This window comes from Peromyscus maniculatus, chromosome X, assembly GCF_049852395.1.
Source record: "Peromyscus maniculatus bairdii isolate BWxNUB_F1_BW_parent chromosome X, HU_Pman_BW_mat_3.1, whole genome shotgun sequence".
Lineage (NCBI taxonomy): Eukaryota > Metazoa > Chordata > Mammalia > Rodentia > Cricetidae > Peromyscus > Peromyscus maniculatus.
Window position 1 is genome coordinate 87833977 of NC_134875.1, and position 16611 is coordinate 87850587.

At 38.6% G+C, this 16611-nt stretch overlaps 1 non-coding gene and 1 pseudogene across 1 annotated transcript; one reads left to right on the forward strand and one right to left on the reverse strand.

Moving 5' to 3' along the window:
- The first annotated feature begins 10115 nt into the window (after nucleotides 1–10115).
- Nucleotides 10116–12388, forward strand: LOC102910878 (tRNA (uracil-5-)-methyltransferase homolog A pseudogene; annotated as a pseudogene).
- A 1700-nt stretch (nucleotides 12389–14088) lies between these two features.
- On the reverse strand, nucleotides 14089–14161 carry Trnak-cuu (transfer RNA lysine (anticodon CUU)). The gene has a single exon. It is a non-coding gene; the product is annotated as a tRNA-Lys (tRNA).
- Nucleotides 14162–16611: the final 2450 nt, after the last annotated feature.

The window sequence follows — 16611 nt, forward strand, 5'->3', positions numbered from 1 at the left end:
TTGCAGTTTTTATATTTCTAAAGTTACTATAGATAATCTTGAGGCTTTTCTGTCCATATAGTTCTGGTACAAGCTGTAGAAAATAATGAACCTGAGACAGCATAACCTGGCTTGAGAGGTCTTGAATATAGATTCAAGGACCTCTTTTACTGTTTGGCCTACAAGTAACACCTCCATCATAATAGGAAATCGTGTATATATTTTGGATTCTGAGATATTCTTGATCTAGGATATGATGAAGAGCTTTATGCAAGTGAAAAAGAGAAACAGAAGACCTGGCCTTTGCCCCCTAATAATCACGAGGCTATCTACTCCTAGGTTCTCAATTCTTTTTCTGTCAAAGGAGAATTGGATCTTCTGCGTTTTGTTTGTTTGTTTTTGTTTTTGCATTATCAACAATTGATGAAGTCAGACATGGTCTTAATTTCTTTGATAAACATTTATACCTGGTTGTACATGATACTAACTTAGAAATAAGCAAGCCAAGACTAAAAGGTCATAAGCAGAAATAGCCAAAGACTCATAGAAACAAGCACTTGCCTTCAGTGGAAGGGACCCTGGAAGAGTTATTGAACACAGTAGTCTAACACAGAAGAGTTGTCAAAAGGTTATTAGCATATACACATTGCACAGAGTTATAGATATCATTATGACATTTTCGTACATTCGCATAATGAACTGTCATCTTTTTTTTTTTTTGGTTTTTCGAGACAGGGTTTCTCTGTATAGCTTTGCGCCTTTCCTGGAACTCACTTGGTAGCCCAGGCTGGCCTCGAACTCACAGAGATCCGCCTGCCTCTGCCTCCCGAGTGCTGGGATTAAAGGCGTGCGCCACCACCGCCCGGCAATGAACTGTCATCTTATTCGAATCTTTGTTGATTTCTCCCTTCCACACTACTAATTATCTCCCATTTTTTCAGATTGTTATCAAGCATGATAACTGAATTTCAACCTTATTTTCAATAAAGTGCAATATAAATTTTAATAAAAATGAATTTCTATTTTTCTCATTATAGATATGATACATATGTGTATACATATATTTTCTTTCATTTTTGAGATTAAAACATAATTACATAATTTCCATCTTCCCTCAAAACCTCCCTTACACCCCTTATTGCTCTCTTTCAAATACATGGTCTCTTTATTCATTAATTGTTATTGTATATGTTTATACATATATGACTAAATACATAAGTACAACCTGCTCAGCCTGTGTAATGCTACTTATGTGTATGTGTTCAGAGCTGACCATTTGGTATGAGATAGCCAATTGGTGTGCCTTCTCTGGGGAAAACTAATTCTCTCATTCTCAGCATTAATATTTTTTGGAGAATTATATACATGAGTTCACAGTATTTATATAATTTCCATTCTTCCATCTCCTGCATTCAACTCCTTCCTCCCCATACCCTCTCCAAGATTCATAACCTCTTATTATGTAATTGTTATTGTTACACACACACACACACACACACACACACACACACACATCCTGCCAAGCCAATTTAATATTTCTAATATATGCATGCATTTACTCCTGACCACTTTGGATCAGATAACCTATCACGGGATTCATCCTTGGAGAAAATTGACTTTTCTTTCCCCAGGAGGCAATGACTACTACATAAAGTTCATCTTGGGGCAGGATCTTTTGACATTTCCCCTATCCCCAATGGCATGTCAACTGCTGTAGTCATTGTGCAGGTTTTGTTTAGGCAATGATATTGTTCAGATTTTACAGGTACAGCTTCCTAGTCTACTGGCTCTTACAGTCTTTTCACTCCTCCTTCTCTGATTTTCCTTGGTCTTAGCGTAGGGCTTGTGGAATAGATGTACTCATTGGTGCTAGACAGCCCAATTCCACATAAGAGAAAGAAAGGTAAGTACTTCTTTGTTTACCTAGAGGCAGTGGAACCTGGGAGAATGGAGCTGATAAATGAGGCAGACTAAAGTCTCATTCAATAGCCAACATTGTTCAGAGCATCAGACAATTTATACTCTAAGGATTAAGAAGAGTCGCACAAGCAAACTGTCCATCACAAGCATCACAAGATCAAGCAATACATGGTGGGCAAGCTGCACAGGGAGAAAACATGTAGAGGCATATAAACAAATACCAATTGCTACCTGAGGTGGGCATGAAAACAACATTACAAAAACAATTCTGTGTTTGGAAGAAACTGAGGTTACAAGATTCTTATCTCATTTTCTTGGAGTTTTCTCACAAGCACTCAGAATTCTTCTCACACAGCTTCATAGCACTCCATTCTTAGATTTCGTTCCAACACTGCTTTAGAGATTTGTTAATTTTCCTAACCTAATGATCCCTAGTTCCATCAATAATGTTCAAATGTACTCAAGAAGAGACTAATACAGTTGAGAACTGTGGAAAAATTAGTACAATGTGAATGAAGAAATCAAGTCATAATATTCATATACATGAATAACAGCATACATATGATCATTGTTTAGAATTAGAGGGGGATATTATAATGATTTTTCAAGTTTTATTTCATTTCGAGAATTTTTTTATTCATTTATATACCAACCACAGATCCCCCTCTCATCCCTCCTCTTGTTTCTCTCCAGCTTACCCCTTCCCCCCCTCACCCCCTTCTTCAAAAATGTAAGGCCTGGCATTCAGTTGAGGCAGGTCCAAACCCCTCCTTCCTGCACCAAGGTTGCACTAAATGTTCCACCATAGGCACTGGGCTCCAAAAAGCTGGCTTATGCACCAGGGACAGGTCCCAATCCCATTGCCTGGGGTCCCCTAAACAGTTCAAGCTAAACAACCGAGGTAGGAATGAGGGGTGGACTAGGGAGGGGGTATGTAAAATGAATAGAAAATCTCTTAATAAAAAAAGGGCAAAAAGAGTAAGGCCTCCCATGGGGAGTCAGCAAAGCCTGATACACTTAGTTGAAGCAGGACTAAGCCCCTCCCTGCCTACATCAAGGCTGAGCAAGGTATCCCACTATAGGTAGTGGGCTCCAAAAAGTCAGCTCATGCACCAGGGATAGATCTTGATCCCACTGCCAGGGCCCCCTTAACAGACCAAGTTACACAGCTGTCTCCTGTATGCAGAGGGCCTAGTCTGGTCCCATGCAGGCTCCACAGCTGTCTGTCTAGTTTGTGAGTTCCTATGAGCTTGGTTCAGTTGTCACTGTAGATTTTCCCCATCATGATCTTGACCCCCCTTGCTCATAGAATCCCTCTTCTCTCTCTTCAACTGGACTTCTAGAGCTCAGCCTGGTGCTTAGCTGTGGATCTCTGCATCTGCTTCCATCAGTTACTGGATGAAGGCTCTATGATGACAGTTAGGGTATTCACCAATCTGATTACCAGGGTAGGCCAGTTCAGGCACCTTCTCCACTATTGCTAGTTGTCTAAGCTGGGATCATCTTTGTGGATTCCTGGGAACTTCCCTAGCACCAGGTTTCTCCCTAACCCCATAATGGCTCCCTCTGTTAAGATATCTCTTTCATTGTTCTCCCACACCATCCTTCCCCCACCTCAAACATCCTGTTCCCTCATGTTCTCATTTCCCATCTCCTACACTCTACTGCCCCTCCTCATCCACAGTTTATTCAGTAGATGTCATCTATTTTCTTTTCCCAGGGAGATCCATGCAAACCTCCTTGTTAGCTAGCTTCTCTGTGGATTGTAGTCTGGTTATCCTTTGCGTTTACATTTAGTATTTACTTGTGAGTGAGTACATACCATGTTTGTCTTTCTGAGTCTTGGTTACCTAATACAGGATAATATTTTCTAGTTCTATTCATTTGCCTGCAAATTTCATGATGCGAGTGACGCTGAGTAACTGAGTAACACTCCATTGTGTATATGTACCACATTTTCTTTATCCATTCATCAAGTGAGGGGCATCTAGGTTGTTTCCAGGTTCTGGCTATTTATGAATAATGCTGCTATGAACATAGCTGAGCAAGTGTCCTTGTGGTATGATTGAGCATCCCTTGAGTATATGCCTAAGAGTAGTATCATTGGATCTTGAGGTGGCTTGATTCCCAATGTTCTGAGAAACTGCCATACTTATTTACAAAGTGGCTGTACATGTTTGCACTCCCACCAACAGTGGAGAAGTGTTCCCCTGGCTCCATATCCTCTCCAACATAAGCTGTCTTTAGTGTTTTTTTTTTTTTGTCTTAGCCATTCTGAGAGGTGTAAGGTGGTATCTAAGAGTTGTTTTGATTTGCATCTCCCTAATGACTAAGGATGCTGAGCAATTCCTTAAATGTATTTCAACCATTTGATATTCTTCTTTTGAGAATTCTCTGTTGAGATCTGTCGCCCATTTTTAAATTTGGTTGTTTGGTATTTTGATGTCTATTTTATTGAGTTTTTTTAATATATATTTTGGAGTTCAGCCCACTGTCAGATGTGGGGTTGGTAAAGATCTTTTCCCATTCTGTAGTCTATCATTTTGTCTTATGTACCATGTCCTTTGCCTTACAGAAGCTTCTCAGTTTCAGGAGGTCCCATTTATTAATTGTTGCTCCCAGTGTCTCTGCTTCTGGTGTTATATTTAGGAAGTGGTCTCCTGTGCCAGTGCATTCAAGGTTACTTCCTACTTTCAGTGTAATTGGATTTATACTTAGGACTTGGTCTTGAGGTGTGTGTGTGTTTTTTTTTTTTTGCAGTCTTCTACATGTTGACATCTAGTTATGCAAGCACTGTTTGTTGAAGATGCTTTTTTTTTCCATTGTGCAATTTTGACTTCTTTATCAAAAATCAGGTGTTCATAGGTATATGGATTGATGTCTAGGTCTTCAATTTGATTCCATTGTTCTACATATCAGTTTTTTATGCCAATACCAAGCTGTTTTTTATTACTGTAGTTCTATAGTAGAGCTTGAAGTCAGGGGTGGTGATGCTTCCAGAAGTTGCTTTATTGTACAGGATTGTTTTAACTCTCCCTTGGGTTTTTTTGTTTTTCCATATGAAATTGAATATTGTTCTTTTGAGGTCTGTGAAGAATTGCATTGGGATTTTAATAGGGATTGCATTGAATCTGTATATTGCTTTTGGTAAGATTGCCATTTTTACTCTGTTGGTTCTGCCTATCCATAAGCATGGGAGATCTTTCCATTTTCTGGTATCTTCTTCAATTTTTCTTCAAAGACTTAAAGTTCTTGTCATACAGGTCTTTCACTTGCTATTATAGATCTACAACTTGCCAAAGTACATGCAATAAGTGACTGAGGTGTTCAATTCTAACTATTACAATACAATCCTTATACCTAACATTTAGGGAAATTGCAGAATTGGGGAGAGAAGGATTATAAGAGCAAAAGGAATTCCCTTAGCTTGACAGGGATAAAACACCTATGACATTTGAACACTGGGTTATCTTGAACATAATTGGATACATGTAAATATGAACAATGCTAAATGGACTCAGTAAGTTGTATATACTTGCGGGTATATATTTGTATGCATATATATATATATATATATATATATATATATATATATATATATATATATATACACATTAAGACATTTCAAATGGATACAAGATCTCAATATGATGATACCTGAAACTGCTAGAAAAAAATCATAGGCAGTACTCTCCAAATATAGATGTAGGAAATGATTTTCTATATAGGACCATGTTTGTCTAGAAATTGTGTTCAACCATGTTTGTCTAGAAACTGTAGTCAACAATTGACAAGTGGGACCTCATAAAACTAAAAACCTTCTGTATAGTAAAGGAAACAATAATGTGAAAATGAAACGCATAGAGTTGGAGAAAATATTCACCAGTTATATATTTGATAAAAGATTAATGTCCAGAAAATGTAAAGAACTCAAAAAATAAAAATCAAGACAACAAATAAAATTGGCCATGGATCTGAACAGAGAGTTCTCAAAATAAGGAGTACAAATGTTTAAGAAATATCTCAAAAAGTGTTCAACATACTTAGCAATTAGGGATGTGCAAATTAAAACTACTTTCAAGATTTCACCTTGCTCTAGTCAGAATAGATAAAATCAAGAAAACAATTAACAACTAATACTGGAGAGGGTATGGTAAAAGGGGAACACATTCATTCTGGTGGTAGTGCAAACTCATAGCCATGACAGAAGTTGGTGTGAAGTTTCTTAAAAAAGCTAAATATAAATCTACCATATAATATGGCTATACACTCTTGGACATATACTGAAAGATTCTATATCATGCCAGATACTAGCTCATCTGTGTTCACTGATGCTGTACTCAAAATAACTTGGAAATGCCTATTTGTTAGTTTTGTAAAGTGAGAGATAAGGTGAGGAATTGGGTGGGTGTGGAGCTGGTGGTCGGGGGAGAGTTGGGGGATGGAAAAGTATGACCAGAATGTATTGTATGAAATTATTTTCAATTTAAAAAATAGTGAGAAAATAGAAACACCCTTTATAGCCACCAACTGATGAATTGTTAACGAATGTGTAGTATATTTACACAATGGAATATTGTTTAACTGTTTAGAGAACTAAATTATGAAAATTGCAGGTAAATGGATATAACTAGAAAATATTGTGCTGAGGTGGCCCAGACCCAGAATGACAAAGGCCACATATTCTCTTTGTTTTGGATAATTGTTTCAGAACTTGAGATGTGAGGAACCAGAGACAAAAGGAACTAAGGGAACAGAGGTGGAGAGAAGAAACAATAGAGGGTGGACTAGCAGTTAGCAGGACACAGGTACTCTGAGAGTTGAAACAGGACAGAGAAGGGGGCTTTAACTGGACAATACAAACAGAGCGAGAAATAACACTAAGGAAGTCTGAAAAAGCCATGGGGAATTATTCTTTTATGTTTTCCTAAAATCACATATAATATACATTACTTAAACAGTTTAAGTGAAATTATGCCACTTAGTGTTTAACAAAAACTCTAGTGGGAGGCTTAGGAAACCTCCCCTCAACTTTTTCAAGTGTCATCACACTGAGATCTTTGGGGAAGGCAAAAAGACTCCAAAAATAGTTTAAGTATTTTTCCATTGTCTTTGATCTGCCCACCTCCGAGAAGCTGAAAGTAAAACCCTATTGCTCAAGATACCAAACACTTCTGACACAGGACTTGGAGGAACTAAGTTGGAACTTATTCAAAAGCCTCTTACTGGAGCACTAACTTTCATTGTATCTGAAGGTGCTATGCAAGTGACCAAGGAATAAACACAGTCAATAACCCTGTGCAACTGTAATGTCTATGAACCACAACAATGACCAGCATGGCAAGACATTTTAAACACTTATTTTATATTCACAAGTAAGTATAACCCTCACCCTTCATCAAAGAAACTTCTCTTTGCAAGATATGAAGACCATTATAGAACCCCACAACTGGTCAAAGTGTAGAGAACAATTGATTTTGGGGTGCCTAGCCCCAATTGATACAGTACAACCCCCTAAACCCAAGATTCAGGAAGCAATCACAGAAGACAGGGAAGAAGGATTTTAAGGGCCAGACATCTAGGATGTCTGCTACATGATCATGTCTTCTATTTAAGACAGGGTAGCTGTGTCTGTGGAATCTCAACAATACAGTAGCCTATATACTGGAGAAATAGTTCAGTGGTTAAGAACACTGGCTACACTTCCAGAGAACCAGAGTTTGAATTCCAACACCCACAAGACAATTCATTATCACCTGTCACTGAAGTTCCAGTGGATCTCACACCCTTTTCTGGCCTCTACAAAGACCAGACATGCATGTGGTACACAGATATATATATATATATATATATATATATATATATATATATATATATATATATATATAACACCCATACACATCAAATAAAATAACATTTTAAAACAGAAACTGTTTAAAAAATACCATAGTCTAAGGAAGACCTGAAGAATGACAACACCATTTACATACCAGTATGGATGGAGAAACTTACAAAGCCCCACCCATAGATGAAAATGAGATATAGATGATCAATGACTCCTGGGAGACAGAATCAATCCTTCTTAGTTGGCTATCCAATACCAAATGATCAGACATATATGTGTTTGTGTATGTATATGTGTGTGTGTGTATGTCTGTGTGTGTGTGTGTAACACAAAAGTGATCCAACAAGTTTTATTTATATATTTATGTGGTTGTAAACATAGAGCAATAATAATTAAAGAATATCAAACAAAACAATAGAGATAACAAATGAAAGTAGAAGGAGGGCTTGAAGGTAGAGAAAGGGTAAGAGTGAGATAGAGAGCAGGATATAATAGGGAACTGAAGATGACCAACAAATATTACATATACTTCTATTTATGAAACATCATAATGAAACTCATTACCTTACATGACTAATAAATGCTAGTAAAAATCAATGAACATTCAGTCAATTTCAAACAATCATCTTAGACAATGTAATATGAAAGGAGCTAGAGATAAAGAATTGAACACTGTATTCCAATGAAACTTTGTGTACTAAAACAGAGTATGTTTTTGGGTGGCCAGACCTTGAAGTAGATGATAATAAATTCCTATCTATAGAATTTTTAGTGGTATTTTTCAATGCTTATGAATTCTACTGATGACTTTGAGCTTTAAATGCTTAAGATAGTAATTTTGGAATATAAGTTTCATAACTCAGCATAGTAATGTATACTGTAAACATCCTACATTAAAGTGTTTTCCTCTAGCAGCAGGAACAAGTCAAGCCTGTTCAGTCTTATCATTCCTATTTAATATAATGCTTGAAATCATAGAGGAAGAAGGATAAATAAAAAATAGACACAAATAGGAAAAGAAGTAAAATTACTCCTATTTATAGCTGCTAAAATCCTACACTTAAAAGACCCTTAAAAGTCTATGATAAGTATACTGTTACATCCGATGAACAATTTATCAAAGTTAAAAGATACATGATAAATACATAATAAAATCACTAAAATTTGATTAAAGTTTTTACATCCATTTATTTGTGAATGAGAGGGACAGGTATGCACATGTGGATATCAAATGACAAATTGTAGAAGTCAATCCTCTCCTTTCACTATAGGAATTGTGGGATCAAACTCAGACTGTTGCACTTGATAGCAAGTGCCCTCATATAATAAGCCATTTCTCGGGGCCCTAGTATCTGTTCTGTGTATTAACAGTGAATTCACAAAGAGAAAAAGAAAGGAAAAGCTTCTTTCAGAATAGTCTAAAAAATCCTAGGAATAAATTCTGCTAAGGAAGTGAAACACTTGTACAACACAGCCCATGAAATACTAAAGAAAAAATAGAAAAGGATTCTAGCACATAAACAAACCATCTACGTGTCCCAGTTATGTATATTTTAGGTATATATTCAAAAGTGTCACAATCAGTACTTCCTTGTCAGGCATTACTGATGAAGAAGAAAGGCATTTATTATTGTTGACTAAAATTATTAAATCTTCATATATATGTTGCTGTAAAATATATCTATGTTTTTCATGAAGAAAGTTATTTGGAACATTGCACAAAATTATAACCTAAGATTCTTATTAGATTTAAGCTTATTTTTAGTAATATCTATCATTATTCTATGACTTACTTATTTTGTAATCTCTTTATCTGTGATTTGTGTTGATGTAGTTGAATATTGTATTTTCTCACAGCCTCCTTCATTAGCATTAATTGAGAACTTATGATACACAAGGTATTCTTAACATAGATCCTATAGTTCCATGAATAAATTACACATATATTGTCCTGAAAAACTTTCTAGGCTCTTGAACAAGATTTGAGAACATTGATAAGAAATACTAAAACTGTACATAGTGAACTTGGAGTCAGGGAAATCTTTACAAAGCACATAAAGTTTGAGGTGGTTTTAAGAATGATAATAATGGATTCTAATCATCTATTCAATATTTTTTTCAGTGCATGTTAACTTTCCTGTCTAATGAACATTTATTGATAATTATGATTCTGGTACCATGTTGGTCCCTGGAAGCTAAAATGGTAATCACATAGACAAATAATTCATAATCTAATTCAATTGCATAATTTTAAGTCATTGAGTAATTTATTATAAATGAGGGGCCAACATAACATATTGCACAAGACCACAGACTCTGGGGCCCAAGTTCAAAACTTTATCTAGCTCTGTCATTTACTAGCTATAAGACCATGGGTAAACAATTTACCCTTTCTCTGCTTAGGTATATGCATCTGAAAAACAAGAATAAGAATATCACATACTTTGCAGGACTACTGTGAAAATTGTATTAGAATATAGATCTAAAGTGTTTAGAATAGTTGCTGTGCTATCCAAGTGTTTATCTTTTTTATAACTGTAGCATGCAGTAAAGAAGAAATTCTGGTAGTATGAGAAGTACATAACATTGATTAGAGGAAAGGGAAATCTTGTTTGGGAATTTATAAAAACCTTTCTGAGGAAGAGAAAGTTAATCTAAGACCCCTAATCAGAGAAAATTTCCCAGATGGTCTGTAGTTTGAATTCTAATTGGTCTTAATAAAAACACAGAGTCAGATACTGGGATAAATGCTGAAAGCTCAGAAAAGGAACCAGCCACTAGATTCTTACCTCTACCGAATTCTCTGCCTAGCCATATCACTTCCTGTTTTCTCCCTGCCAAGTACTGGGATTAAAGGTGTGTGCCACTACTGCCTGGCTCCTAGTGACTAGCTCTGCACTCTGACCTCCAGTTAAGCTTTATTTGTGACAGTACAAACAAAATATCACCACAGTGGTCATGAAATTGACATACCTGGAAGAATGCAAAGAATTAGTAACACCTGGTTCTTAAGAATTGATCAAAAGACAATTATCTTTGATATAAGGAAAGTGGAACATTACCTACATGTTTAAAGTACATGAGCGAGATAATAAACTTTGGTTAGTAGAAAAATCACTTTGGCTGCAGTGAAATAAAAATGGAAAAGGGCATAAAAATTAGAAATGATGGTAACAATTAGGAAACTAGTAAAATCCAGGTGAAAGATGATGGTGATTGAAACAATTAGCAGACGTGAAATAATGTGGGTAGATCCAAGGAACATTCATGAAATCAAAACAGTAGAAAGAATTTAAGAACTTAGTAATTGATTGTGTGTTTGAGTGATGAAAGGAATGTGTGAAAGATGAACTGAGGATGTTAATTTCAGGCCTTTTACAGCTATTGAGTACACAGAGAGACTATTTATTGGAGAACAAAAACTGTGATGAAAGCAAGTTACCATGAAAGAAAATGGGGTGTTAAATTTGTTCAGTTCTGCGGGTGCTGCAAAAACTGAGCAAGGAAATTGCGAGCACCAACCACGCCCTGCTACCCTGGCTGCTCACACAGAGACAACAGCATAATAAGGCTTGTTGCCCACTGGAGGGAGTCAGGCCATCACCCCAGCAGACTGAAGACCGCAGTAAGTGTGAGTTTCTGGTCAGAGTTGGGGTGGATGGAGAAGACAACACCGTTGGCTGCAGGCTCGGCAAGTACAAGGGCGGAAGCGGCGCTGTGGCAGCCCCCTTTGACACTGTGCACATTCCAGAGGCCATGAAGCAGGTGGTGAAGCCCTTCCAGGAATTCATTCAGTCCACTCCATACTCAGCATACGACCCTGAGACATATACAGGCCACTGGAAGCAGCTGACTGTTCGTACCAGCCGCAGAGGCCAGGCCATGGCTATTGCCTACTTCCACCCCCAGAAACTGAGCTCGGAGGAGTTGGCAGGGCTGAAGGCCTCCCTGGTGTACCACTTCATGGAAGGGCCAGGCAAGGCCAGTGGGGTGACCTGCTTCTACTTTGTGGTAGAGGGACATAGGAAGACTCCCATCCAGGAAGGCCTGCCCCTGGAGCATATGGCTGGTGACCAGTGCATCCAGGAGGACCTGCTGGGGCTGACTTTCCATATCTCCCCTCACGCATTCTTCCAGGTAAACACACCTGCAGCTGAAGTGCTCTACACAGTCATCCAGGAATGGGCTCAGCTGGATGGGGGCAGTACTGTGCTGGATGTATGCTGTGGCACTGGCACCATAGGCCTGGCCCTGGCCCGGAAGGTGAAGAGAGTAGTTGGAATTGAGCTGTGCCAGGAGGATGTGGAGGATGCCCGTGTGAAGGCCCGTACCAATGAGTTGAGCAACGTTGAATTCCACTGTGGCAGGGCTGAGGATCTTGTGCCAGGCTTGGTGAGCAGACTGTCCTCCCAACAACTTGTATCTGTCCTAGACCCACCACGGGCTGACCTACATTACAAGGTGATTCTGGCCATTCATAGAGCTGAGAACATCAAGCAACTCCTGTATGTTTCCTGCAATCCCCGGGCAGCCATGGGCAACTTTGTGGACCTCTGCAGGGCCCCATCTAACAGAGTAAAAGGCATCCCATTCCGTGGACCTATTCCCACAGACTCCACACTGCGAGATGCTCATCCTTTTTGAGATGAGCCATGGACCTGTTCCCACAGACTCCACACTGCGAGATGCTCATCCTTTTTGAGAGGATGAAACAACACCCTAACGGCATAGGAGCCCTGGGGCATCAGGACTCTCAAACCCCATGAAATCCTCCAGATGCTACCCCAAAGGAAACAGAGACTTCCTTCTCATCCTAGGTCTTGGGAACTGCAGAAGTACAGAACAAAAGCTGAAAGCTCCTTACAGCTCCCTACTAAGCAGAGGGTGGCAGGCAAACAGCTGTGGGCATGAGACTGGCCTAGCTGGTACTACGAATACCTGTGTCCTGCAATGGGACAACCAGACTCCAGAATAAACGATTGCTGATTTGCTGATGAAAAAAAAATGCTCAGTTCTGAATATATGCAAGGTATCATGCTGCATACTTCAAATCAATTATTTTATTTAATATTCAGTAGCTGTCTGAGAAGAACATAATTTTACATTTGAAATGTTTTGAAGTCAAAGTATAAAGCAGTTGACTGACTAATTTACCCAAGATCTCATAGTTAAGTTAATATAGTCCTGAGATGTAAACCAGAGTTTGTCTGACCCTTAACTTCATAGTTTCTCCTTACTTCTATGCAAGTTTATAGAAAGCTTGGATTAGCCTACTTACTTTCTGGCATTGAATATTTGACATCTGTGTTCCTCAACATCTACCACAGTGACCAAAATAAATATCTTAAATGTAAATTGTCATCGAATATTACTAAATAAATGTGATTTTTGTAATGTGGTAAGGGAAGGAAACATAAGGATCCAAAGTAATAACTTAACAGAGAATAGAGTACATACAGCTTTTCTTTGACGACATTTCCATTCCGTTGCTTTCATTCTTTTGGAAAATTAGTAACACACCTGTGCTTATCAATGATGCTAATTTTCAAACTCTCATTGCCACACATAATCTGGCAAAGGGATTTTGTACATTGTCCAGTTGTCCAAGGAACCTGGTGGATATATTTTGGGTGCCAAAATTTTCAAATTTCTAGGACATTTTGATCATTTTGGTGGTGTCCAGGAAATATGTGACTAAATATTTCAAATTAGCACTGTTCTCTAAAATTCTGGCCAGGTGCTTTTCCTTTCATATCCTTAATGGAAAAGTAGATGAACATTTTTTTTGTTTCTCATCCTAGATCTTAGAAAAATATAAAATAGAGTAAGGTCAGGTGCTCCTCAGAAAGGTTATATCAGTGTGTTTTTTAGGTATTCATCACTATTTTAAGGACTGGCTCCTACTTAGTTATGAATCATTGATGTTTTCCCCTGTAGCATCTATCTAAAAAAATAGTAGTACATGAGACCTTGCTAAAAACTTATTGTTCCCATATTCTATTCTCCTATGTGGGTGCCTGTAGTGGGTAGCCATTCCAGCTTGGTTCTGGAAGTTCCAACCCCCATTGAGACTCTGGCTACTGTCACGCCTACGAGGCGGGGCGAGGGGAGGCGCCTGGGGACCCGATAGCTGGATGGGCCAGCGCTCGCTCTGGGCGCTCTCTCGGTGCCGGAACGCTGACCGGTGCAGATTGACTGTGCAGAGCTCCGGAGAACACCGCTCGACTGCATTACACCTTCCCCAGACCCTGCGACCTACCCATTACTTAATTTGTGAGTTACGCCATTTAATAAATATCCTTTTAACTACGTGGAGTGGCCAAAATAATTTCTCCAATATCTGGTGCCCAACATGGGGCACGAACCCACGACCCTGAGATTAAGAGTCTCATGCTCTACCGACTGAGCTAGCCGGGCTGGTTCCTTTTTATTGGTTTCCTTCTGTCTCATACCAGAGGGCTCTTCTGATATGGGACTGAAGAATCTCTTAAACTTTTCTTTTAGCAATATGCTTGGGTTTAGAGAAGGAGTGAGCCAATTCCATCTCCAAAGCCAGCTTGGCTATAATTGAATTGGAACCACAACTTTTCTAGATTGATAGAGAGAAAGATGTTAGACAGTGAGATTTTACCATGTGTAGATTGGTACCAATAGATTCTTCCTTTCTGCTGTAAACATCCGGATATCCAAGGCCTTATGAGTTTTGGAAGATGGGTATTTCCATTATCCTGGAAAGACAAAAACAGAACCCTACCCCACCCTTTGATTGTTAAATTTTTCTTACAACTTGTAGAGATGTCACATTGGTGGATGATCTTTTACTTCTCTTCATCAAGGGGTTTTTCCTGTTCAAATCGAATTTTTATTAATTTTGTTGGTATCCATAGCTTTTCTTCTCCTGCAGAAACAAAGGCAAAACCCCTTCCCCAACGTAGAACATATCCAGGTTTCCATTCTGAGGTCAGCACATCCTTGAAATAAACTGGTTGGTTTAGCTCAGGAGTTTTGTCTGTTGTCCAATGTCTCTCCGCAGCTGTTGTTCCTTTCTCCAGAGCGAGCGCTGGCCCATCCAGCTCTCGGGTCCCCAGGCGCCTCCCCTCGCCCCGCCTCGTAGGCGTGACAGTAGCCAGAGTCTCAATGGGGGTTGGAACTTCCAGAACCAAGCTGGAATGGCTACCCACTACAGGTGCCTTGTTAAACACTTGGATAAACCCAAGCTAAGATGTGCTGTGGATATCATTCTATATAAATAAAACATTGATGGCCAGTGACCAGGCAGGAAGTAGGTGGCCAGGCAGGAAGTAGGTGGGACAAGGAGAGAGGAGAATTCTGGGAAGCGGAAGGCTGGGGGAGAGACACTGCAGCCACCACCAGGACAAGCAGCATGTAGAGACTCTGGTAAGCCACCAGCCACGTGGCAAGGTATAGATTTATAAAAATGGGTTAATTTAAGATAAAAGAACAGTTAGCAAGAAGCCTGCCACGGCCATACAGTTTATAAGTGATATAAGCGTCTGAGTGATTATTTTATAAGTGGATTGTGGGACTGCGGGGCTTGGGGAACCTGGAGAGAAGCCCTCCAGCAACAAAGATGAGTTGTCATTCTGTGCTCAATGAATATTGTCTCCAAGTTTATACATTATGTTTTTCATAGCCTTCACAATTTGTATCTCTTCTAGCCCTACATCAGAAGCATCATTTGTGGTTGGTGAAATAAACTTTTAAGCTTTTCAAATAAGCTTTACTATGTTTAACTGTTTTTAGCTTTTCAACTTCCATGCCATCCTCCAAGAGTGCTTAATAGATAGTGGTTTGACCTTTATTCATAATTTCTTCATAAGTGAATTTTCTGATTTAGAAGCCTTGAACTCATTTAAGGCAATTGTATCCTCTTTACAGTCTGTTCATGACATGAGTTGCAAATACTTCTAATTAATGTTCATTTCAAAGTTTTTAGGCTGGGTGAAAATTGTTGTTTTCAGCATATTTCACACTGGTCATAAGAAGAATTAATGTCTCTGGTTAGCTAGACATCTCCCAGAAAAGAGCAGTTCCCTGAGTAGGGGAGAGTAAGCCTCTAAGTGAAACGAGTAGTTTTGGGAATGGATTATCACTTTGGCATTTTATGCAGCACTTTTGTATGTATTAACAAAGGCATCTTCACACTCCCAACATTCCTATGCCTACAAACCCTAAGCAGGTCTATCCCTGCCAGTGTATGGGTTGTTGTGTGCATAGTTAATTCTTTTATGGAAGTTAGAAAAAATGTACATCTCCTTTGGGGAGATTCAGATTAAATCCAGAGCACATACATTGAGTGGCAGGGGAACTAGATTCCAGTTGTTCTTGTGATCTTTAAAAGATATGTCTATGCAGTGGAAAAACTGAAAACCTATACATGGTGGGTCCTGTCTGTAAGGGTAGTAATAAATGCTAACAGACCCTAAGGCAAAATCTTCATCAAAATATTTTCTATAGTACTGCTGTGGATGGTTGTATCTGTGCATAGAATTTAGTTCACATTTTAGCTTCTTGGAATTGTGCTTGGGAAGAAGTTTCTCTGTGAAGGCTCTTGTTATAAGATTTTAAAGGTTAGTTAATTCCAAGCAAAATGAATGAATAAATTTTTATTTCTAAATAGTGATCCAGAAAATACCCTACAAAATATCCTTAAAGGGAGATCATTTAATAGGAGCTAGTGCATCCTCTTTACTCAAAATACCTCCATGTGATTTTACTGGTAAATAAATGGTTGGAAGAAAGTACTCTTTTCTTACTGATCTGGAGGGTTTGAATTTTGTCAGTCACTGTTATGTTTTAATTATGTATCCTTGAGAAAGTCCATTCATCTTTTTTTATTTAAGTCT